General features: G+C 38.7%; 3 pseudogenes; 1 reads left to right on the forward strand and 2 right to left on the reverse strand.

Moving 5' to 3' along the window:
- Nucleotides 1-1,574: 1,574 nt before the first annotated feature.
- On the reverse strand, nucleotides 1,575-10,093 carry LOC112165005 (annotated as a pseudogene).
- Nucleotides 10,094-10,848: 755 nt separating this feature from the next.
- LOC112203454 lies at nucleotides 10,849-15,280 on the forward strand (annotated as a pseudogene).
- A 4,414-nt stretch (nucleotides 15,281-19,694) lies between these two features.
- On the reverse strand, nucleotides 19,695-27,584 carry LOC112203455 (annotated as a pseudogene).
- Nucleotides 27,585-27,730: the final 146 nt, after the last annotated feature.

A 27,730-nucleotide genomic window follows, 5' to 3' on the forward strand; every position in this document is an offset into this window, starting at 1 on the left:
ATGGAAGGTATATTTTTTTATACAACTAATAAACAAATTACACCACATTAGTAGGCATATAAGGATTTTGTGCGATTCAAAAAATCGAAACTGGAAATCAATAAAATTGACATCACCCATCTATTTATAGAGTATTAATATGTACTATATATCAAAATTAACCAGATCCGTCGTCATTTCACATCAAACAAGGCAATTAATCCTCTATATACTTATACTTCCTAAGAGCAGCTGAACTATAAGGACATAAACTTTCTGAAATTTTTACATTGATTGATACAGCTAATACCCATGAGAGTGTGAGAGCTAACAGATTGAAAAAAGAAGTTGCGAGTGAGCGGTTATGTGCATATTAGTTTTATATGGTATTTAGGGTTTAGGGTTGACCTCGTAGATCAAGACCCAGACAAAGACGAAAATAGCTGAAATTTTGACCATAACCTTTTCTTATTATCATGATAACATCCAACGGTCGATTTTGATAAATTCAATTTCCTCCACCTTGTTCCTCATGGAAGGTATACTTTTTGGAATACAACTAATAAACAAGTTAGACCACAATAGTAGGCATGTAAGGATTTTATGCGATCACACCACAAGTCCTTATCAGTAAAGCAAGGAGTCCTTTTTCGAAAGGCAAAGAAAAGAATCTGGTAATGAGGTTGGTGCTCTCCTCGTCCATAACGTTTGATTCATAAGTCAGGTCAAGAGATACCCCGACGACTACACCGCAAGGTGTTGGCACGCTCAGACATTCAAAAAGAGACAGTTTGCACGCAGACTGATTTTGGAGCCAAACACTTCCAATAAGTCAACCATAGTGAATTTAAAATCACTAGCACTAAAACAAAATTTTTCAATATTGGTGCACTTTTTATGATCATTCACCATTCTTATAGGGTCCAACTCAATTATGCATGTACAAAAACCCGCAAGCCAAGATTTTCGCGGTTAGTTGTTCTAAAAATTAAACTAATAAATTAGAACAAAAATAATGAACAAGTCAACATCCATTTAAAAAAATTAATTGAACAATTCATTTTCCATTTCTTTTTATGTTATGTTCCGTTTAGAACAATAACCAACAAGTTTTTCTGAGCAACCAACAAAATTTGAGGTAACAAAAAAATTAATTAATTAATTAACAAAAAAAGGGCTCACCCTCGCCTACATTGCCTTACTCACTGCACTAATGTTGTCAGTTCTAAATTAGCCTACAAATTTTGGGAAAAAAATTTATCCAGCTAATTCGGGATTTCGAAAATCAATAAGATATTCGAGAAAAATTTTAAAAAATATTTACACAGTGGAATCCTCAATTTAAGGATGGCATAATTAAGTACGTGACACGAAAAGTTTGTAGAAATTTTTAAGGAATTATTTGGACACCCAAGACATTTATTATGAATTTCTGAAATTTAAAATTATAGAAATTCATTTTTTTAAAAAAGATTATTGCGGTGCAATCTGGCCTTTGAAATTAACCACCACTTCATCGGAGCAGTCAAAAACCATTTAGATGAGGACCTATATAAAAGCCAGATCAGACACACGATCAACTCTCAGCGACCCGTTTTGGCGACCCGGCAACCCGAGAAGACGACCCCTCCGCAACTTCTCTTTCCGGCGACGAAAAGGCGGCAAACCAGTACCTTTCGGCTCCTACCTTCATCGTCGACCTCCTGGTGGTCTTGGATCATCCATTCGTCGGATGAGGAAGAAGAATCAAAATTAGAAAGTGTGGGGACGGTGGGGTTCTCCGGCGATTCTTCTGCTTTTCGGCAGCTCTGGCGACGTGTTGAGTTGCATGAGGTAGGAAAAATACTCCTCTTGTCGTAGTCTATGTCATTGTATTATCATGCTTCGAGTTCGATCGAGTTTGGATCAATCTTGTTTTGGTATGTTTCTGATGCCGACGCGGCTGTTGTCACCGGTGGCTGTTCTGAGTTCATTCCCGAAATGATGATCATCATTCTAGCTAGAACACTAATCAGTGTCTGGAGGCTTGCTTTATTGGATCGTAATGACAAAAGCATTTCTCAACTTTATAAGGTACAGTAATGTTGATCATCCAACAGGACCAACACTAATGATTTCATGAATATGAGCATTCCAAACAATGCTCCAATAGTTTAAATTACAGGTGGAGTATCATTCAGGTGAGCTCAAAGCTAAAGTCACTACAGGAACCAAAAATATCAAGACACTGGTAACAAGGCAACACCTAACAGATATCTAAAAACTAAAGCAACCAGTAATTCCATAAAAACGAAAAACAATTATCAAACACTAACCAGCAGGTCCATGCAGACCATCCCACAAAGATCTATTGTTAATCCATCATAATCTAACTACTACTTATGTGCTTCAGTCTTTTCTAGCCACGATCTTGAACTTCCCAGATTCTTGTCGCTGCAAATAGAAACAAAACTCATTTAGGAAAACCCCATCAACACTTAATAACTAAACTAAGCTAAAATCAACTGCAAAAGCAGGAGAACAAGTAGTGATTACAAACAAAAAGTATACCTTTTCCCACAAATCAGTGTGGGTTCTGCAAAACCCAGCTATAAAATCACCCTTCCTTCCTTCCCTGTACTCTATGCAAAGATCCTCGTTGAAACCACAAGTCACCTGGAACGCTAAAGGACATTTGATTTCCGAGCACTGAATTGCACACCCACTTGCACTCTTGCAAACGTAACACCTCTCTTTCCACCTCCTCTTCGGAACCTTTGAGCAATCAATCCCCTCTCGGCCTTCCGGGTCCTTAAAGAACACCTCAGGAACATAAAGCGCGCACACAATATGTGCCCACCGGCCATCTCCACTTGGCTTCATTGCTCCACCTTTGCCAGGACACAGACAGCAAGAGAAAGACTCATTGGACTGTGAAGCCTCAGAAGAACCGGAGCATTGCGAGCAGAACCAATCCCCCTCTGGAATACCCTTTACAAGGGGATTGCCATAGCAGGTAGAATGAACCATCAGATCACACCCATCACAGAACACAATCGAATCCGACGGGTCTCCATCCGTACTCTTACAAACAGCACAAACAATCCCATCTTCATCCTCAAACTCTTCCTCGCGGCCCGAATCTTCCGGGCTTTTCTCTGATGCATTTTCACAAACACTTCCCGTGCATTCTTCAAGTTTCTCCACCAAAGCCTCTTAACTCTTCCCCGAGATGCGGCTTGTACTCAAGATTCAAATCCAACTCCGAAACCAGCTTCTCGGGGACTAAATCCGGCGGAAGCGCCTACACCCTCTCCTAATGTGTTTATATACCCTTTCCTATAGATTTAGATTCTACGACTCTTGTCGAAATTTTATCATTCTACAACAAGATTTCAATTTTGTGTTTTGTTAGCTGAACTAACTGGAATATGCTTCTCTGACTTTTAACTTTTAAGTTACAATTTGGGCTATTATCAAACGTCCAAATTTGGCCTAAAATGCCCACTTATTTTATATATATATATATATATATACAGTTCCTATCCAGAGCGGAGCTCCGCTTTGAAATTAACCTGTGAAGTTCGAGTTTTGGGTCACTTTTCGGTCGCATATCCACATCTCAACCGTTCAGTTTTTAGGTACTAGTGTATAGATCGTCTCTGCAAATTTTCAGCCAAATTGATGATCGTTAAGGTATCTAACTCGCTTAAACCAATGGACGGACTGAATCTGTCAACCTGAACCGTACTAGCTTTAAGGTAGTTATCAATGCCTTAAGGATCATCATTTTGGCTGAAAATTTGCAGAGACAATCTATACACTGGTACCTAAAAACTGAACGGTCGAGATGTGGATATGAGACCGAAAAGTGACCAAAAAATCGAACTTCACACGTTAATTTTCAAAGCGGAGCTCCGCTCTGGATAGGATCTGTATATATATAGGCAAAATGATTATTTACCCAATTTTAGTTTAAAAATTGCCCACTTGTTCCACCAAATATTTTTTAACCCCCTATTTACCCAAAACACTCTAATGGATTATTTCCCTAATACCCAACTAATTCTTTTTTATTCTTTTTTGGGACTTTTTTACCCTCTCCTTCTTTTTCACTTAGAGGGAAAAGTCATCCTCCACCTTGCCAGCCTCCGGTGACCAGTGGCCGGGTGCCGACTCCAGTGACCGGATTCTGGCAACCGGTCACCGGAATCGGGAATCTGGCTACCGGATTAGTGTATGGATTTCGGCGTCTGATTTTATTGCCCCCTAATAATACCTAGTAACCATATTATTGTCTCCTAGTAATCATATTATTGCCCCACAATATTCATATTATTGCCTTCCAATAATCATATTATTGCCTCCCAATAATCATATTATTGCCTCCCAAATTCATATTATTTTCGTCCAGTGAATTGTATAAACTCCCAAAACCAAATTGAATACACTACATGGCACAATTGATCATATTATTGCCCCCCACTAATTATATTATTGCCCCCCAATACTCATATTATTGCCTCCTAATAATCCTATTATTTGCCTCAATAATCATATTGTTGCTCTCAAGTGAGCCAAAATGAATACATTACAGATACAAAAAAAAAAAAAAAAATCTCAGGATACCGAAAAAAAAAAAAAAAGGTGCTCTGGCCACCCTGAAATTGCTATGGGCACCCACGTCTAAAGCTGATCGTGATTTCTCGCCTGTGCTGGTGTAAGAGAGAGATAGGTGATTGTGCTTGGTTGTATTGGAACTCGATTGTGTACGAGAGAAGCATGGGGTTGATATTATCAGTGTCGGGGCGAGAGACGAAGATGATGGTGGTGGTGGGCAACTCCTCGAAAATCCTCGGGGACTGGAACAACCAATGCCGGAACAATAACAGCTACAATGGTGAGGCCGTGGAGGTTCGGGATTGTCACGCCCCTGATTTTACACACATGAAAATCGATATATATAACCCCATAATTATATATGCGTGAACATCCAGTCATCAATACAAAATACCTGGAATCTTTTTCCCTTTAACTTACACAGATATTGATGCCCTGAACCCTCAAAGTTAATATACACTCGTCCATAGAGTTATATTACACAAGCATACGAATTAAATTGTCAACAACAAAATAAAACGTAAATACAGCTCAGAGTTAACTATACAACAGAAGTCCTTATCGACGGTAAAGTTAAAAAAAAAAGGCTTCCTACCGTAAAGCTGCAAAGGCGCTACCTCAGCTTCAGCCCCGATTATCCTAACCTGCAGGATTAACCCCTACACCGTTTGAATAGTGCACCGGGTTGCCACACAACAAACCCGGTAAGCTTTTGCAAGCCCGTATGAGTAACTCAAACCACACACAACTCACGCCAAAAATAAGGAAAACAACTCACGCTTTGATTCCTTAAAACACGAAATGAAGGAGAATAACTCACACTTTAATTTCCTTTCAAATCGAAATAAAAGAAAGCAACTCACACCTTGTTTCCTTTTAAAACGAAACATAGAAAACAACCCGCACTTGAATTCTATCAATAAAACATAGAAAGCAACTCACACCTTGATTTCTATCAATAAAACATAGAAAGCAATTCACTCCTTGATTTCTAACAGTAAAACATAGAAAACAACTCACACCTTGTTTCCTATCAAATGTACCATAATCGTACCATAGAAAGTAACTCACACCTTGATTTCTATCAAAACGTTAATAAGGAAAACAACTCACACCTTGTCCCCTTAAAAACCATTAATAAGGAAGCAACTCACACCTTGTTCCCTAAAAATACGTAATGTCATGAGTTGTAAATAACCAATTCCCGTTACCCCATGAATTACCTATATGGCAGACAGATTAGAGCTCTAACTGAAAACGTAACCACTCGTCCGGCCAAAGACGTGGTCACCTGAGATTCTGCCCAAGGTCATAGACCTTCGATCCTCGGGCCGCAATGTCCCTCGGAGCAAATCATTAAAGGAGTCGCATTGGACCCAAAATGTTACACAAATCGCAACGCTTTTGAAAACAATCGAAATCAACATTTCCATAATCATTGTTTTCCGAAAAAGCCATAACACAAAACAATAAAAAGCATCAATTCATGCCTATTGTTTTCATACCCAAATCTCAACACTTTTCTCAAATCTCAACGCTTTTCAAAACAAATTGAAATCAATCATTTCCACAAATCATTTGTTTTCCAAAAGCCACACCCCAAAACAATAAAAAGCATCATTTCATGCATATTGTTTTCATAAATCCACAAACCACCCAAAACATATATATTTCACGTAAACATATATCTACTAATACATGAATACGTATGTATATATATACATCCCATAATATATATATACACACGTAATCATCTACTCTAAAGTGCCATTAATACCATCTATAGTTTGCAGTTAACTAAATAACTCTCAAAACAATAAGGGTATTCCCGTTCGTGAAATGAACTTCGTGAGATTACTCACCTCGAAACTCCCGCTGCGTCTTCTATACAGAACCGAACTAACACTATCACCAACAACTCGTCCAATTCACCTTTAGAAGCACCTAATCACCAATGATCAAAATCAGTAACGATTCACATTTGATTTAAGTCCGAAACCCTTGTTTTGAACTAAAATCCCCAAAGTGGCGCCAATCGAGGCAAAACCACATCCGAGACCTTCCAAAGTCTCTAGAATACGTCCACGATCGATGTGACCAAACCACAAGTTGATCGGACGCTCAAATCCTCACGGATAGAATAAATCGATCGGTATGAAACTGCAAAAATCATAACAATTCCATACGAACTCCAAAATTTGCATATTATATATCGAAACGCTCGTATCAACGAGTAGAACATATATAATACCAAAAACAGTTCCTTAAGTGGCCGGAACACCGCCGGAACGCCACCACAGACGGTGGTGCACCGCCGCCGGCCAAAAACTCATTATTTCACAAAACTCCCAACATCAAAAAGCTTCATCTAAGCATGCTTGTGAACTTTCATAACTGGATCGAAGTCAGAAAACAAGCTTAAGGGATCGAAAACTACCTCACAAGCCGTGAACAGTGATCCCAACTGAGTTGATCGAAGTTTCACGTGAATCGATCCAAACAAACACCATGGATCGATCAGCGAGCTTGCTCTGAACTCAACTAAGGAAGCCTGAAGCCATGAAGTCGCCGGAGTTGAGTTTTCCGGCCGGGTCCGAAAACACTAGGCTGCACCACCTTGCAGCGCCGCCGTGGAAGAGAATCGGCGATAGAGGGCACCACAGGGACGACCAGACGGAGGAGGCGAACCTGCTGACCAAGTTTCACGGCCAGAGACCGCCGCAGTTGGCCGGAAATTCCGGGTCGGGTCGGCCGGGTTCGGGTCGGGTCAGTCGAAAATCTTCGACTCAGAGGGCGCGGACGAGAGAGAAGAGAGAGAGAAAAATGGCTTCCGGAAAAGGAAATGAGGAAAATGAAAATATTTTCTGATTTTTCCTATATACACTAAAATGGAAACTTTTTCCAATAGCCATAACTTCCTCATACGAACTCCGATTCTCGCGTTCCACATGTCCACGAACTCGTATCGACGCGCTCTACAACTTTCGTGAAGGAAGTTTTTGGAGAATCCCAACGAATAAAAAGTCAACCTTTGGCAACCCCCCTAAAACCATATTCTTCAATTAATTATTCGCCCGAAACACTTCCGCTCCATCCATGAGCCACGAAACCGTCTAATAGTTATAAAACTAATTCCGGAAAATCCTCGGAAAATAATTACGAATTTCTGGGGCATCACAGGGATCGCCGATCAATCGAACGGCGATGAGAACGTTGGAGTTGCTGGAGCTCCAACTAGAGCTTCTTCGTCGTCTTCAGGGTTGGACTGCATCTCCTGCGCGGCGATCGGAGAGAGAGAGAGAGAGAGAGAGAGAGAGAGAGAGAGAGAGAGAGAGAGAGAGAGAGTTTGGGAAGGAGAGAGAGACTGAGAGGAGATGGATAGGTTTTAATTTAATTAATAGGGGTTAAAATGTCAATAGATGTTAGATTGGGTAAATGGGGTTAAAAAACTTTTGCTGGAGTAAGTGGGCAATTTTTAGTCTAAAATTAGGTAAGTGGTCACGGCCCCACACACACACACACACACACACACACGTGTGAAGTTTGAGTTTTGGGTTACTTTTCGGTCGCATATCCACATCTCGACCGTTCAGTTTTTAAGTACTAGTGTATAAATCATCTCTGCAAATTTTTAACCAAATTGATGATCGTTAAGGTATCTAACTCGCTTAAACCAATGAACAGACTAAATCTGTCAACCTGAACCGTACTAAGACAGTTATCAATGCCTTAATGATCATCATTTTGGCAGAAAATTTGCTGAGATGATCTATACACTAGTACCTAAAAACTGAACGGTCGAGATGTGGATATGCAACCGAAAAGTGATCCAAAACTCAAACTTCACACGTTAATTACAAAGCGGAGCTTCTCTCTGAATATGATTTGTGTGTGTGTGTGTGTGTCTGTGTGTATATCTATATTCTCTAATGAGGGATCCCTTTTTTATCTTTTCTAGAGATAGGGCATTTGACCAACTTTTCGATCATATTTTCGCATCTCAACCGTTCAGTTTTTAGGTCCTAATGTGTAGATCATTTCTGCAAATTTTCAGCCAAATTGATTATAGTTAAGGCATTCAAAATGGCGATTTAAGGTTATAAGTATGAACGGTTCAAGTTTGACAGATTTGGTTCGTCCATTGATTTAATCAAGTTTGATACCTTAACGATCACCGATTTAGCTGAAAATTTGTAGAAGTGATCTACACATTAGGACCTGAAAACTAAACGGTTGAGATGACAAAATGTGATTGAAAAATTGGTCTAATACCCTATCCCTAGAAAATACCAAAAAAAGAGATTCCTCATTAGAAGGGCCCTGTATATATATTAATTTCACCTCTCTATTCCATAATATTAGTAAGAATTGAACTTATAACAACATTAGTTATTTTAAATAAGGGCTAAATACAAATTACTACCCTGCGGTTTAGGTCCAAAATCAATTCAGTCCATGAACTTCTAATTTCATCAAAAAGACCCATGTACTTTCAATTTTGATCTAAAAGGTCCAATTTGTTAGTTTTCCGACAATTGAGTTATTTAACTTGTTAATGTGGCTCATATATGGCCTATGTTTTATGATGTGGTGTCGAGGTGGTCTGCATAGTCAATTTAGGAGTGAGTCCTACTAATAAAAATAAATAGTTTTTCAACAAATAATCAAACTATAACTTGAACCCATAACAGAATATTAATGAATTTGACCTATTAGATCAAAATTGAAAGTGCAGGGGTGTTTTTGATGAAATTAGAAGTTTAGGTACTGAATTGATTTTGGACCTAAACCACAAGGTACTAACTAGTATTTAGCCCTTTAAATAATCAATAGGCTACAACTAAATGGCTAAGACTCATTCAGAAGTATCTTGTTGGTTTTGATACAGAGGTCCCTAAAACTATGGATAGGGACGTGTTCATACACTACCAAGGTACAATCACGTCTCATATGAAAAACGTCCAGCTAAGAGTATTGTCTTCAATGCGAAAAGAACCTTTTTGGCATTAGGTGTTGAAGGAAAACTAGTTGAGTACATTCCTGATTATCTTGTGTGCATTATACATTGATATTAACTATTGCTTTCTTATGTTTTCCTTGTATGTGGATGAGATTTTCTCTTTTATGGAAGTAGCTAGACGTCCTGGAAGGATTTCTCAAGAAGAGACTAAGGTCGGGGTTGGTGTAGCTGTGATTATAAAAAAAAAAAAAAAAAAAAAACAACTTATATTATGCTATTAGAATAATCAACTGTGAAAAAATAGCTTTAATAGTCTTCGATCCAAAAAAGAAAAAGTTTTTGATATGACGTATTTATTTATGCGTTAAAAAGTTGTTGGTATGAGGTTTTTATTTACACATTAAAGAAAACTAATTGAATATATCCTTTTCATTGATACATGGATATTATTACTCTCTTTGATTTTTCTTGTATGCGACATATATGTGGGTGAGATTTTCTCTTTCATGTTTCTCATTACTCAATAATAGACCGTACCTGAGTAAATGGTGACATTGCATGTAGACCTCGGATTTCACTTGAAATGCCAGCTTATGGACGTTGACCAAAAACCAGAACATGTCTGATAACATTAGGTAATTTGCCTATAAATACTCATAAAAAGGTTCATTTGCCACCCCAACAATTCTAGAGCGAGCTCTTGTCGATCACATAGTTCTTCGGTACATTTTAAACCATCTTAGTTTCCATTTCCAAAATTTCCTCAACTATATCTATGGATTGTGGTATGCACTTGCATAACCATCAAGCTGATGAGCAATATATACTGCCAGTGGCGGAGCTAGAAAATGATCTTAACTGGGGCACTTAAAAAAAAAAAAACTGAAACTTAAAATATATCAAAATTGTAATAAATATAATAAGGTTAGGGAACGATCAATATCTATTTTTGTACTAAAAAAGATCAATAGTTTTTTTAAATTACATATTTTATTAATAAAACTTATAATTTTTAGATTTTAGAAAATTTTTCATAATGGAAATATAATTTATATTTGAACTTTGAAACTATATGAAAAAATATTATTAATGTTTTTTTTTCTGAGAAGAAATACTAGTATTAATCTTAGAAAAAAGAAAGAAATAAGAAAAATATTAGCACATCGCTGTTACCAGCAATCGAGCCAGGGACCAGCCAAACATAAGTATGTGCCCCAATCACTACGATAAGGCAGCACTCAGTTCCTATATTGAACCAGATTATATATATACTTAAAATCTCACTGGGGCAAAGGACCCACTGTGCCCCAATGTGGCTCCGCCTCTGGATACTGCAATGGCAGACGAAATCCGAACCCCCTTCCTCGGTACATGATCAAAGACGATCTGCTAATTACAAGCCGAATATTTGGAAGTATGATTTCCTTGAATCTCTTAATAGCAAATTTGATGTGAGTTCTGACTAACTTCTTGCTGATTATTCGATCGCTATTAACTACATTAACTTATTAATTAATTAGAATATATGTAAATGCATGCAGGGAGAATGTTATCGAATTCAGATTCAGAAGCTAATAGAAGATGTTAAGGATTTATTTGGTGAATGTAAGGAATTAGGTTTACTAGCTAAGTTGGAGCTGATTGACAGCATCCAAAAACTCGGCCTGAACAGCTACTTTGAGACGGAAATCAAGGAAACCCTAGACACCATAGCATCTGTCGAACTGAAAAACAATAGCAATCCCTTCATTAGTTCAGAGGGTGATCTCTACGGTACGGCACTACTCTTTAAGATTCTGAGGTAGCATGGTTATAAAGTTTCACAAGGTATAGACGCAAATGTACTAATTAATTAGTTGAACATTGCTAGGTGTATAACTTGTTTGGTACCACATGCTTCCAATTTTATATGGCAGTTGATGTAGCACAATCACGTAATTTAATAAAATCCTCTGATAGATTGGGTATTGCATGTGCTACATCTACAACCACATAAGATGGGATACAGGTGATACCCAAAAATGTGGTCTAATTTATCTTCTAACTAATCTAACGTACTAATCCAGTTTACTAAACTTTTCAGATGTATTTGGTGTTTTCATAGACGAAATTGGTACATCAAAGAAGAGCACATTTGGGATGTGAAAGGAATGCTAGAACTTTTGGAGGCCTCAAACTTAGCTTTAGAAGGTGAAAACATCCTAGATGAGGCTAAAGCTTTCTTAATGGTCACTCTCAGAGATACCAATACCATGTGTGATGATATAGACCGTTGCATTTCCAAGCATGTGGCCTATGCCTTGAAGCTTTCATCACAAAGGAGAGTCCAGTGGTTTAATGTGAAATGACACATCAAAGCCTACGGGGAAGACAATATGAAGCAAGCCAACATGACCACTTTACTTGAACTGGCTAAACTTAGCTTCAACATATATGGTTCAAGCCACACTCCAAAAAGATCTAAGGGAAGCATCTAAGTGAGTAAACCAAAAGACCCTTAGCTTTTGAGGAATGAAAGAACCGTATTGTCTTTACCAAAGATAGGCATCCTCACATTACTTATTTGGTTGATTGTGGTTTGTGGTTTCGATCAGGTGGTGGAACAATCTGGGTCTCACAAAGAACTTGGACTTTGCAAGAGATAGAATGGTGGAATGTTTCATGTGTGCTATGGGATTAGCTTTTGAGTCTCAGTACAAGTCTTTTAGAAAATCGCTGACTCAAGTTATCAATTTGATACTTGTCATTGATGCCGTTTATGGCTCGTTGGAAGAGCTAAATCACTTCACCAAAGCTATTGAAAGGTAGTTTCAAAATGATGAATTAATGCATGAATATTATTAGGATTATATCTATGAAAGTGCTTCTGTACTCTAGTAAGCACTTTTGCTAACTTAAAATTCCACCCAAGGTTGTTTCAATGATATATTGTCTTAAATTGAACAGGTGGGATGTTAGGGAAACTGAGCAGCTTCCGGAGTGTATGAAGATCTGTTTCCAAGTACTTTACAACACAACTTGTGAAACTGCTTACGAAATAGAGGAGGAGAAAGGTCGGAACCAAGTATTACATCATCTACGCAAAGTGGTACGAGCCTTGTCCCTTTCATAGATCCCATCATCCCAATTACTAAGCCTTATCTGAGAGTTGCCGCCATCTTTAACCTTCAAAACTAAAACTTGAGACAGGGCTTCAAATTTATGCGCATAGAACTTAGTGAGGTGTCCTGTCTCAATATTTCATATAAACCTCCTAAATTGTTACAGGTTAACCATGACCAGAATGATACGTTTGAATTGAACAATTTTTTCTATTTCGAACTTTCTAGTGGATAGATTTTTGTAAAGCGTTATTGGTGGAGGCAGAGTGGTACAATAAGGCCTACACACCGTCCTTTGAAGAGTACCATAGCAATGGTTAGATTTCATCATCTGCTTCGCTGATTTTCACTCATGCATTCTTCGCCACAGCACATGAGGAGAGAATGGATCTAAGAAGCACCGAAACGGGTACGAGTTTTCGGATACGATACGATCGGAAACGTGGAAACGACAAATCTTAAATGTAATAGGAAACGGGTACGTGAAGGAAACGCCAATTAAATATATATATATATATATATAATTAGAAAAAATATATATATATACATTATCACAATATCAAATATCAAATATGAATAACAAATCATACCCGACCCAACATAACAACAAATAACAAATATCAAATAATTGATCACAAATTATCACAATACTACCACAACTCCACAACTCACGAGCAGAAAAGGTCTGATGAAGCAGCAGAAGAGACTAGCAACAGAAACGGCTGAGATTCTAAGATTTTTCTTCTCTCTCTCGATCTGGGTCTGCTTCTTCTGCGATTTTTCTACTCTCTCTCTCAATCTGGGTATGTCTGCTTCTTCTGATATTTGTCTTCTCTCTGTCTCAATCTGGGTCAGTCCGACTTGCGAAGAAGACCAGACAAGAATATAAGGAACCGAAGAAGACCAGCAACCGAAGCGGCGACTGCGATCTGGGTCGGTCCGACTGCGATTTTTCTTCTCTCTCTCTCTCTCTCTCTCTCTCTCTCTCTCTCTCTCTCTCTCTCTCTCTCTCTCTCTCTATCTGGGTCTGTCTGCTACTCTGCTTCTTCTGCGATTTGTGCCGAAGCTCTCTCTCCATCTGAGTATTTTTTTTTTCTTTATATTTTTGGGGGTAAAAAGTCGGGATTACCCCCACGTATCCGATTTATTTACATTCTCATGTATCCGAATAGGATATGCAAGTATCCGATCCTTATCCAAATCAGGATACGTGTTTCCGGCCATTTCCGAGCTTTTCCGACGCGTTTCGTACCCGTTTCCCGTTTCGATACGGGATACGCGGGCATTTTCGCATTTCCGTGCATCCTAGGAATGGATGAATTTTTGCACAAGAATGAAGATCTCGTGTACAATATCTCTCTAATACTTCGACTCTTAAATGATCTGGGAACTTCTGTGGTAATTTTATTCTTGTTGCTTGCTCCATATTAGAGCCTATTTTGTCAATCTTCTAAGTACTATATGCTAATTGAGTGAGTAAATAACAGGCCGAGCAAGAGAGAGGCGATGTTGCTTCATCAATCCTATGCTACATGAGAGAAGTGAATGCTTCAGAAGAATAGCTCGAAAGCACATCAAATGCATGATAGACAATGCATGGAAGAAAATAAATGAAAAATGCTTCACTCAAGTTCCAGATATTTCTTCATTCATCAACATTACCACAAATATAGCTCCAGTTGGTCACAGCCTTTATCAAGATGGAGATGGATTTAGTGATTAAGAGCAAGGGACTCGGGGAAAGATCCAAACCGCTGGGTTGGAGGAGCGGTGGCCGACGGTGATCTGTTGCAGGTTCAATCCGATTGGGTGGATACTCCGAAGTTGGTAGAGGACCGTTGCAGGTGGTAGTCGGATCATGCAGGGGTGGGTCCGATGTAGGCGGGCGCGATCGGTCTCAGGCGGTGGTGACCCGGTGTAGGTGGCGGCGGCCCAATGCTTCTGCTTGTTCAGAATTGGGTTGGGCTCTAACTGTGGCTGTGATTTCCTTGCCTCTTGGTCTCTAGGCCTTTTCTGGCATTTTAGTGGGCTTTGTCCCAATCTAGTTTAGTTATTTTTGCCAGCAATTGGATTTTGGTTTTTGTCGGCTTAATTCTTAGTTTCTTTAGTTGTACACCAATTGAGGTCTCTAGGCGACTAGATTTACTACAAGAGAGAGTTAGATTGCTAGGGTTTGGGTCCTTTTGTTTTTAGGCCGAATAAGTGAGCTCATTTTGTATGCAGTGACGGTACCGGTCAATTTGTTTGGCAGCTTGTGCCATTTATGATTTTGGTATGAGACAACAATTGATATAACGTGCCTTCTAGCCATGGATAAGTAATGAAGTTTTCTATTTCTTTCAAAAAAAAAAAAGAGTACCATCCATATTGGTTTACTGTTCTACCCCTCTTTGTTGTTTTATTAGGGTTTATGGTTTATCTATTTCCTACAACAGAAATCTGCTATAGATGCAACAAGCCTGGGCATAGATCTAATGTGTGTCCTGAGAGGGGACAAACTGCCCTTATGGATGATTATGATGAAGATGATGAAGAAGTTGGAAGAGGTGATGAATATGAAGGGGTTGAGTTTGCGGTGGAGGAGTCTCCTGAAAAGGTTGATAAAAGATTTGTGTGTCCACTTACACCATTTATAAGTTAAAAAAAAAAAAGTTTTGCCTCCGAATAATAAAAAAGTCATTTGAATCTTCGCCGGTCACTAGAGACTCTAGTCACGGGAATCCCGTTTCCAAAGGTTTCCAAATAGGTTGTCGGAGAACTTATAGGTCACCAGAGAGGTCGCTGGAGACTTCAATTACCCCCTAATAAAACCTAATAATTTTTATTGGGAGGCAATAAAAGTTTATTAAATTTTATTGGGGAGCAATAAAACCGGACGCGGGACTCCGGTTACCACAGGTCGTCGGAGATCTTATAGGTCACCGGAGACTTTTATTATCCCCAATAAAACTCAATATATTTTTATTGGGGGCAATAAAAGTTTGTCGGGTATTATTAGGGGGGCAATAAAACCTGACGTCAGACTCCGATCACAGGTCTCCGTAGGTAGTTGGAAGTCCCTAAAGAGGTCATTGGAGATCTTATAGGTCACCGGAAAGGTCGCCGGAGACTTTTATTACCCTCCAATAAAACCCAATAGATTTTTATCGGATGGCAATAAAAGTTTATTAAGGAGCAATAAAACCAAACGCCGGACTCCTGTCAGCTGTCCGGAGGTCCTAAAGAGGTCTCCGGAGACTTTATTACCCCCCAATAAAACCTAATAAATTTTTATTGGGGACAATAAAAGTTTATTGGGTATTATTAGGCGGCAATAAACCAAACGCCGGACTCTGGTCACCTGGATTATGGCGAAGTCTCCGATGAATTCTCTTTCTCTCTCTAAGTGACTTAAAAAACATTTGACTGGGTACTAGGGTAAAAACTATGTAATTTCTTGAGTTAGAGGACATCTTGTAAGATGTTTAGGTAAGTGGGTTTAATGTAGCTCAAAATTGGGTAAATTGATATTTTTCCCCCTTATGTTTAATGTACCGGAGGTTCCAAATTTGCTACATATCTTTTTTCTTTATGTGATCAAGTTACAGCTTACAAACCAAACCACATTAAAATCATGATCCCGACTCTAGAGTAGTCTCTCTTCACCTCAAAATTTATGGTTGTACGTTTGGCAGAGTTGTGCATCACTGTTGCATGTGATGATGTTAATCAGTTGTATCAGGGACATATGATCCCCACATAGTATTGAATAATAATGCTGAGTTCATTCTACCATCAGGCGACCGGTCTCCGGATTACGGCGAAGTCTCCAATAACTTCTCTCTCTATGAGTGACAAAGAGAGAGGGGGGAAAATTATCTCAAAAATAAATAAAAAGTAATAAAAAAACTTAATTGGGTATTAGGGCAAAAAATATATAATTTATTGGGTAAATGGACAATCTTATAAGATGTTTGGGTAAGTGGGGTTAGTGTAGATCAAATTTGGATAAATTGACATTCTCCCTTACAACTTTATAATATGGTTCCAAATTTGCTATGTATCTTTCATCTTTATGTGATTGAGTAACAGTTTACAACCAAACAGCATTAAGATCAAGGTCCCGACTCCTAAGTAGTCTCTCTCCACCTCAAAATTTATGGTTGTACGTTTGGTAGAGTTGTGCATCACTGCTGCATGTGATGATAATAATCATTGTATCAGGGACATATGATCCCCACATAGTACTAAATAATAATTCTGAATTCATTATACTATCTGATGGCCGGTCACTGGATTACGGCAAAGTCTCCGATGACTTCTCTCTCTAAGTGACAAAAAGATAGAGAGGGCAAAATTGTCCTAAAAAAAACCTAATTGGGTATTAGGGAAAAAAAAATGTAATTTATTGGGTAAGTGAGCAATCTTATAAGATGTTTGGGTAAGTGGGGTTAATATAGCTCAAATTTTGGAAATTGACATTTTCCCTTAAAGATGAAAGATACTTAGCAAATTTGGTTCGTATCTTTCATCTTTATATACAATTGATTAACATCATCACATGCAATAGTGATGCACAACTCTGCCAAACGTACAACCATAAATTTTGAGGTGAAGAGAGACTACTCTAGAGTCGGGATCATGATCTTAATGTGGTTTGGTTTGTAAGCTGTAACTTGATCACATAAAGAAAAAAGATATGTAGCAAATTTGGAACCTCCGGTACATTAAACATAAGGGGGAAAAATATCAATTTACCCAATTTTGAGCTACATTAAACCCACTTACCTAAACATCTTACAAGATGTCCTCTAACTCAAGAAATTACATAGTTTTTACCCTAGTACCCAGTCAAATGTTTTTTTAGTCACTTAGAGAGAGAAAGAGAATTCATCGGAGACTTCGCCATAATCCAGGTGACCAGAGTCCGGCGTTTGGTTTATTGCCGCCTAATAATACCCAATAAACTTTTATTGTCCCCAATAAAAATTTATTAAGTTTTATTGGGGGGTAATAAAGTCTCCGGAGACCTCTTTAGGACCTCCGGACAGCTGACAGGAGTCCGCCGTTTGGTTTTATTGCTCCTTAATAAACTTTTATTGTCATCCGATAAAAATCTATTGGGTTTTATTGGAGGGTAATAAAAGTCTCCGGCTACCTTTCCGGTGACCTATAAGATCTCCAATGACCTCTTTAGGGACTTCCAACTACCTACGGAGACCTGTGATCGGAGTCTGACGTCAGGTTTTATTGCCCCCCTAATAATACCCGACAAACTTTTATTGCCCCCAATAAAAATATATTGAGTTTTATTGGGGATAATAAATGTCTCCGGTGACCTATAAGATCTCTGACGACCTGCGGTAACCGGAGTCCCGCATCCGGTTTTATTGCTCCCCAATAAAATTTAATAAACTTTTATTACCTCCCAATAAAAATTATTAGGTTTTATTAGGGGGTAATTGAAGTCTCCAGCGACCTCTCTGGTGACCTATAAGATCTCCGACAACCTATTTGGAGACCTTTGGCAACGGGATTCCTGTGACTAGAGTCTCTGGTGACCGGCGAAGATTCAAATGACTTTTTAATTATTCGGAGGCAAAACTTTTTTTTTTTTTTTTTTACTTATAAATGGTGTAAGTGGACACACAAATCTTTTATCAACCTTTTCAGGAGACTCCTCCACCGCAAACTCAACCCCTTCATATTCATCACCTCTTCCAACTTCTTCATCATCTTCATCACAATTATCCATAAGGGCAATTTGTCCCCTCTCAGGACACACATTAGATCTATGCCCAGGCTTGTTGCATCTATAGCAGATTTCTGTTGTAGGAAATAGATAAACCCTAAACCCTAATAAAACAACAAAGAGGGGTAGAACAGTAAACCAATATGGATGGTTCTGTTTTTTTTTTTTTTTGAAAGAAATAGATAACTTCATTACTTATCCACGGCCAGAAGGCACGTTATATCAATTGTTGTCTCATACCAAAATCATAAATGGCACAAGCTGCCAAACAAATTGACCGGTACCCTCACTGCATACAAAATGAGCTCACTTATTCGGCCTAAAAACAAAAGGACCCAAACCCTAGCAACCTAACTCTCTCTTGTAGTAAATCTAGTCGCCTAGAGACCTCAATTGGTGTACAACTAAATAAACTAAGAATTAAGCTGACAAAAACCAAAATCCAATTGCAGGCAAAAATAACTAAACTAGATTGGGACAAAGCCCACTAAAATGCCAGAAAAGGCCTAGAGACCAAGAGGCAAGGATATCACAGCCACAGTTAGAGCCCAGCCCAATTCTGAACAAGCAGAAGCATTGGGCCGCCACCACCTACACCGGGTCACCACTGCCTGAGACCGATCGCGCCCGCCTACATCGGACCCACCCCTGCATGATCTTACCACTACCTGCAACGGTCCTCTACCAACTTCAGAGTATCCACCCAATTGGATCGAACCTGCAACAGATCACTGCCGGCCACCGCTCCTCCAACCCAACTGTCCCAAGACGCTGATCTACCAGCCACCATACCCCAATCGGATCTGGAAAAACTCCCATTCCCAAACAAAGGCGGATTAACTCGCATCCACCATCCTCGTGCAACCAGACCGTAGAGCGCCACCTCGGATCCGACCTCCACAATCCCTCCGACCTGCCAGAACTGAGCATCAACCCCCCCGCCCCCCCCCCCGCCCCCCCCCGCGCGCCACTACGAACGCCCCTGCCACCGGATACTACCACCCTCGATCTGGAGCGAGATCACCCCGAATAGAAGAACCTTAATTGCTTAGGAATAGATCCCGTCCGACGAAAACGTCCATAGACGCGCCGCCGGACAAATGTACACAAACCCCTTGAAACCCTAGTTTGGCCTCCGCTTAGAGAGAGAAACCAACTCTTCCAATATGGATGGTACTGTTTGTTAGCTAGTGCTTTAGTTTAGATAATTGTTTATGACCGCTATACTTTCGACATACACTGACATTGCCTACAACTTTCTTGCTAATATGAGTATGATAGTAAGAAACTATTAGGATCATTACTACTAGCTAGTTTAACTCCATTAAGAAAGCGGTTCAACTAGTAAAGTTTGGATCTTTCCCCGAGTCCCTTGCTCTTGATCACCAAATCCATCTCTATCTTGATAAAGGCTGTGACCAACTGGAGCTATATTTGTGGTAATGTTGAAGAATGAAGAAATATCAGGAACTTGAGTGAAGCATTTTTCATTTATTTTCTTCCATGCATTGTCTATCATGCATTTGATGTGCTTTCGAGCTATTCTTCTGAAGCATTCACTTCTCTCATGTAGCATAGGATTGATGAAGCAACATCGCCTCTCTCTTGCTCGGCCTGTTATTTACTCACTCAATTAGCATATAGTACTTAGAAGATTGACAAAATAGGCTCTAATATGGAGCAAGCAACAAGAATAAAATTACCACAGAAGTTCCCAGATCATTTAAGAGTCGAAGTATTAGAGAGATATTGTACACGAGATCTTCATTCTTGTGCAAAAATTCATCCATTCCTAGGATGCACGGAAACGCGAAAATGCCCGCGTATCCCGTATCGAAAAGGGAAACGGGTACGAAACGCGTCGGAAAAGCTCGGAAACGGCCGGAAATGCGTATCCTGATTTGGATACGGATCGGATACGTGCGTATCCTATTCGGATACATGAGAATGTAAAAGAATCGGATACGTGGGGGTAATCCCGACTTTTTACCCCCAAAAATAGAAGAAAAAAAAAATACTCAGATGGAGAGAGAGCTTCGGCACAAATCGCAGAAGAAGCAGAGTAGCAGACAGACCCAAATCGAGAAAGAGAGAGAGAGAGAGAGAGAGAGAGAAGAAAAATCGCAGTCGGACCGACCCAGATCGCAGTCGCCGCTTCGGTTGCTGGTCTTCTTCGGTTCCTTATATTCTCGTCTGGTCTTCTTCGCAAGTCGGACCGACCCAGATCGAGACAGAGAGAAGACAAATATCAGAAGAAGCAGACAGACCCAGATCGAGAGAGAGAGAGAGAATAAAAATCGTAGAAGAAGCAGACCCAGATCGAGAGAGAGAAGAAAAATCTTAGAATCTCAGCCGCTTCGGTTGCTGGTCGGTCGCAGACCCAGACCCAATCTTCTTCGGTTGCTGCTCGGAGTTCCTCTGCTGCTCGTCTGGTCTTGTAGCTTCGTCTGGTCTTCTGCTGCTTCGTCGGACCTTTTCTGCTCGTGAGTTGTGGAGTTCTGGTCGTATTGTGATAATTTGTGATCAATTATTTGATATTTGTTATTTGTTGTTATGCCGGGTCGGGTATGATTTGTTATTCATATTTGATATTTGTTGTTCTGCTGGGTCGGGTATTGTAATACCCCGAAAAATCCAAATTAAATTCCGTGGATTTTTAGAATTGATTTCTCGGTATTAGGAGCGAGTACGAAGTTTGGAGAAGTTGTGGAAGTAGTTCGAACAATTTTATTGTCGAAATCGAACGTTATTTAGGGGATCTCAAAAAGTGACTTTTTATACATATGGAATTTGGGAAAACTTCCTTCATGAAAGTTGTAGAGCTCGTCGATACGATCACGTGCATATGTGGAACGCAAAAATCGGAGCTCATATGAATTAGTTATGATTTTTTGAAAAAAGTCCCAAATTAGTATAAATATTGGATTTTTCCAAAAAATTCAGAAAAATCCGAAAATGCTGCAACTCTCTCTCTCGGCCGGAAATCGGCCTTGATTTTCATTTCCTCATATCTTCCTCCTCCTGCCACCAATCCTCACCAAACTTCTTCCATTGGCTTCGTATGGTCCTTGCGCACCTGTATGTGGTGACCTTTCACAGCGGCGCGGCCTGTAGCGGCGGCGGCAAGCTTGAGCCGATTTGAGTTCGATTTTAGTCAACGCCGGTTTTCTCCTAGCTCCGGCCACCAAAACTTCCGATCCTTAGCTCTATGAACTCGCCTCAACCTGCTGATCATCATCCCAGAAGGATCGCACCTGGAGTGACCGGATTCACGTTCGTCGGAGCTCGACCGGTTTTCGATCGAACACCAAAAGCTTTCGATCGATATATCTCGAGCTACAGACCATATTTTTCTGTGATTCTTGAACCAGTGAGTTCACCTTGAATTTCTTAACAACTCTCCAGAAGGGATCGAAGCCTGAAATTGAAGTTTTGACGTCGAAATCGAGCCTCGCCAGATTCTGCAAATTGTCGCCGGATTCTGGAAATTTTCCGGCCACCGAGACTATTTTGGTACTTTTCGACCTCTTCCCGTAATTTTCTGATCTTGTGCTAGTTATGAAAAATGATCAGCATGTTAAAATGAAGAAGTTTGTAGTTGACAACTTTTGCATCGGAGGTGGTTGACCGCCGCATTGACCGCCGCATTGACCGCCGCATTGACCGCCGCATTGACCGCCGCGTTGACCACCCACTGACCACCGCTTGTGGCGGCGCGTCGGACCATATTTTGAGTTTATATTATCTGGACGATGATCTACGCATCCATACGAGCGTTTTGATATATTACAAGGTTATTTTAGAAAAAGTAGATAAATAGTGGATTTACGTTTTGACGTTACTATTTAACATTTTTACGTTTTATCTTCGGTTTACGATCTGCGAAGATCAGACCGTCAGATTTACTTCAAATTTTAATATGTTGATCGTATGACTGTCCCGATGACTTTGTGAGGTCACGGGCGAAGATCTGACCGTTGGATCTTTGTATAATTGTGAAACAGTGATTCGGAAGGCGATTCGTGAGAATCTGACCGTCGGATTTTCGTATAATTTTGAGGAGATGTTTGTAAGGACGATTCAGGAAGATCTGACCGTTGGATCTTCGTGATAATTTTGGAGGATGATCCTAAGGGAGATCCGTGAGGACCCGACCGTTGGATCATCGTATAATTTCGATCCGACCGTTGGATCATCTTTATTTTAGAATCCGACCGTTGGATCATCTTTATTTTAGAATCTGACTGTTGGATCGTCGTTTAAGTTTATTTCTTGTTTCGTTTACTAAGCAAAGACCGTACTTGATTAGGTACTTGACGGTTTGAGTTGACGAGCGTTTGGAATATTGTTATATTTGACTTTTTAGAAGACGCAGCTGGATTAGAGGTGAGTAAACCTCACATGGTTCATATTACGAACCGAATAAATTTAATTACTTTATTTTTGTCGCAATTGTGTGAAAATATCGCAATTATGTGAAAATATTTGTGGAATAAATATTTGTTTTAAATCATATGGACTTGATCAACTACGGTCCATAGGTAAGTAAAATGATTTTATTATACAAATGAATTTCACGGTTTTTATGCTTGAACTATAGTTGGTATTAGTAGTCATTCCTGAGCGGATGATTACGTATATATATATTTACGTGGAATATATATTTTGGTTGACGTGTGATTGGTATGATGAAATGATTGAGAATTGATTGGATATTATTCAAGCTATTAATCTCCCATTTAATTGTTGAATAATGAAATGTTGATCATGTGCTGTGAAAGCTATTTTATATGCCCAATTGTGAATATGTGGAAATTATTTTAAGAAGTAAAGATTTGTCTTGAAATAATATGTCTCTTTATATGGGTGTACATATACATTTATACAATCTAAAATTTATAAAGATTGTATGTTGTGAATTTGATTATGTCTGAAAAGTACAATTGTGAAGCCGGGTGATTACAACAACCCCGTGCTTAAGTGAATTACTGGTAAATGTGTTTTGATGTTATGATGACGTTAAGCTGTGGGCCCTAGTCCCTTCAGATAGTGCACTATTATACTCTTAGGAATGGTGTTACTTTGAGTATACATACTTTGGAGGTGTCATTGGTATGCTGCGGCTTACCCATGCTTTGGTATTATGGACCCTAGCATGTGGATTCCCGTGCTTTGGTATTATGGACCGTAGCACGTGGATTTATGATTTGTTACCAGTCAACCTGGTTTTCCCGTGTTTTGGTATTATGGACCCTAACACGTGGATTTATGATTTGTTACCAGTTAATCTGAAAATTCACTAAAAAAGAGAAGTGTACTTATGTTATTTGGATCAAATATCTATCTATGATATATTTTGAATATGTGAAGGTGTTAGTGAAATTGATCAAATGTCTATCTATGATATATTTTGAATATGTGAAGGTGTTAGTGAAAAGAAAATCAAGCATGTGTTGCTTTACCGTTATTTCACATATTAATGATGCAATATTTGTTGGTTGAGTTTTAAAAGAGAGTATCGAAAAATACCTACTTTTATGTTACTGTGATTTTTGGAGTTATATTGTGAGTGTGTTGATTGTTTACTTGAGTTATAATAATTGTAATTTAATAAATCAACAGTTCTTTCTTGTTTACTCACGAGCTGTCAAAAGCTTACCGGGTTTTGTGTTGTTGCAATTCCCGGTACACTATTCAAATTGTGTAGCGGGTAATCTCACAGGTCAGGAGAATCAGGGCAGTGATCGTGCGGTTTAGAGTATTAGTATTAGATTTACAGCATTTGTTTTTGTGAGGAGAATTATACTCATTTGAGTTTTACAATTTGATTTGGTGAGAGTGTGCTGTAATAAGTAGCTTGAGGATTTGGTTTATGTAATATTAAGAGGTGTAAGGTGTGGTTGTTTCTGAGAGAAAAATTCAGAACGTTATTTGTATTGTTATTAGTCATGTTCCGGGCTTGAATCCTTATTTCAGAATTCGGGGCGTGACAGGTATGATTTGTTATTCATATTTGATATTTGATATTGTGATAATGTATATATATATTTATTTCTAATTATATATATATATATATATATTTAATTGGCATTTCCTTCACGTACCCGTTTCCTATTACATTTAAGATTTGTCGTTTCCACGTTTCCAATCGTATCGTATCTGAAAACTCGTACCCGTTTCGGTGCTTCTTAGATCCATTCTCTCCTTATGTGCTCTAGCGAAGAATGCATGAGTGAAAATCAGCGAAGCCGATGATGAAATCCAACCATTGCTATGGTACTCTTCAAAGGACGGTGTGTAGGCCTTATTGTACCACTCTGCCTCCACCAATAACGCTTTACAAAAATCTATCCACTAGAAAGTTCGAAATAGAAAAAATTGTTCAATTCAAACGTATCATTCTGGTCATAGTTAACCTGTAACAATTTAGGGGGTTTATATGAAATATCGAGACAGGACACCTCACTAAGTTCTATGCGCATAAATTTGAAGCCCTGTCTCAAGTTTTAGTTTTGAAGGTTAAAGATGGCGGCAACTCTCAGATAAGGCTTAGTAATTGGGATGATGGGATCTATGAAAGGGACAAGGCTTGTACCACTTTGCGTAGATGATGTAATACTTGGTTCCGACCTTTCTCCTCCTCTATTTCGTAAGCAGTTTCACAAGTCGTGTTGTAAAGTACTTGGAAACAGATCTTCATACACTCCGGAAGCTGCTCAGTTTCCCTAACATCCCACCTGTTCAATTTAAGACAATATATCATTGAAACAACCTTGGGTGGAATTTTAAGTTAGCAAAAGTGCTTACTAGAGTACAGAAGCACTAATAATCCTAATAATATATATATTCATGCATTAATTCATCATTTTGAAACTACCTTTCAACAGCTTTGGTGAAGTGATTTAGCTCTTCCAACGAGCCATAAACATCATAAACGGCATCTATGATAAGTATCAAATTGATAACTTTAGTCAGCGATTTTCTAAAAGACTTGTACTGAGACTCAAAAGCTAATCCCATAGCACACATGAAACATTCCACCATTCTATCTCTTGCAAAGTCCAAGTTCTTTGTGAGACCCAGATTGTTCCACCACCTGATCGAAACCACAAACCACAATCAACCAAATAAGTAATGTGAGGATGCCTATCTTTGGTAAAGACAATATGGTTCTTTCATTCCTCAAAAGCTAAGGGTCTTTTGGTTTACTTACTTAGATGATTCCCTTAGATCTTTTTGGAGTGTGGCTTGAACCATATATGTTGAAGTTAAGTTTAGCCAGTTCAAGTAAAGTGGTCATGTTGGCTTGCTTCATATTGTCTTCCCCGTAGGCTTTGATGTGTCATTTCACATTAAACCACTGGACTCTCCTTTGTGATGAAAGCTTCAAGGCATAGGCCACATGCTTGGAAATGCAACGGTCTATATCATCACACATGGTATTGGTATCTCTGAGAGTGACCATTAAGAAAGCTTTAGCCTCATCTAGGATGTTTTCACCTTCTAAAGCTAAGTTTGAGGCCTCCAAAAGTTCTAGCATTCCTTTCACATCCCCAAATGTGCTCTTCTTTGATGTACCAATTTCGTCTATGAAAACACCAAATACATCTGAAAAGTTTAGTAAACTGGATTAGTACGTTAGATTAGTTAGAAGATAAATTAGACCACATTTTTGGGTATCACCTGTATCCCATCTTATGTGGTTGTAGATGTAGCACATGCAATACCCAATCTATCAGATGATTTCATTAAATTACGTGATTGTGCTACATCAACTGCCATATAAAATGGGATGCATGTGGTACCAAACAAGTTATACACCTAGCAATGTTCAACTAATTAATTAGTACATTTGCGTCTATACCTTGTGAAACTTTTTAACCATGCTGCCTCAGAATCTTAAAGAGTAGTGCCGTACCGTAGAGATCACCCTCTGAACTAATGAAGGGATTGCTATTGTTTTTTAGTTTGACAGATGCTATGGTGTCTAGGGTTTCCTTGATTTCCTTCTCAAAGTAGCTGTTCAGGCCTAGTTTTTGGATGCTGTCAATCAGCTCCAACTTAGCTAGTAAACCTAATTCCTTACATTCACCAAACAAATCCTTAACATCTTCTATTAGCTTCTGAATCTGAATTCGATAACATTCTGCCTGCATGCATTTACATATATTCTAATTAATTAATAAGTTAATGTAGTTAATAGCGATCGAATAATCAGCAAGAAGTTAGTCAGAACTCACATCAAATTTGCTATTAAGAGATTCAAGGAAATCATACTTCCAAATATTCGGCTTGTAATTAGCAGATCGTCTTTGATCATGTACCGAGGAAGGGGGTTCGGATTTCGTCTGCCATTGCAGTATCTAGAGGCGGGGCCACATTGGGGCACGGTGGGTCCTTTGCCCCAGTGAGATTTTAAGTATATATATAATCTGGTTCAATATAGGAACTGAGTGCTGCCTTATCGTAGTGATTGGGGCACATACTTATGTTAGGCTGGTCCTTGGTTCAATTGTTGGTAACAGCGATGTGCTAATCTTTTTCGATTTTTATCTGTTTTTTTTAACATTAACACTATTATCTTCTCTCAGCAATGTGCTAATATTTTTTTTATTTCTTTCTTTTTTCTAAGATTAATACTAGTATTTCTTCTCAGAAAAAAATACTAATATTCTTTCATATAGTTTGAAAGTTCAAATATAAATTATATTTCCATTATGAAAAATTGTCTAAAATCTAAAAATTATAAGTTTTATTAATAAAATATGTAATTTAAAAAAACTATTGATTTTTTTTAGTACAAAAATAGATATTGATCGTTCCCTAACCTTATTATATTTATTACAATTTTGATATATTTTAAGTTTCAGTTTTTTTTTTTTTAAGTGCCCCAATTAAGATCATTTTCTAGACCCGCCACTGGCAGTATATGTTGCTCATCAGCTTGATGGTTATGCAAGTGCATACCACAATCCATAGATATAGTTGAGGAAATTTTGGAAATGGAAACTAAGATGGTTTAAAATGTACCGAAGAACTATGTGATCGACAAGAGCTCGCTCTAGAATTGTTGGGGTGGCAAATGAACCTTTTTATGAGTATTTATAGGCAAATTTACGCGCACCTAATGTTAACAGACATGTTCTGGTTTTTGGTCAACATCCATAAGCTGGCATTTCACGTGAAATCCGAGGTCTACATGCAATGTCACCATTTACTCAGGTACGGTCTATTATTGAGTAATGAGAAACATGAAAGAGAAAATCTCACCCACATATATGTCGCATACAAGAAAAATCAAAGAGAGTAATAATATCAATGTATCAATGAAAGGGATATATTCAATTAGTTTTCTTTAAT

The sequence above is a fragment of the Rosa chinensis genome, chromosome 5, assembly GCF_002994745.2.
Source record: "Rosa chinensis cultivar Old Blush chromosome 5, RchiOBHm-V2, whole genome shotgun sequence".
Taxonomy (NCBI): Eukaryota; Viridiplantae; Streptophyta; class Magnoliopsida; order Rosales; family Rosaceae; genus Rosa; species Rosa chinensis.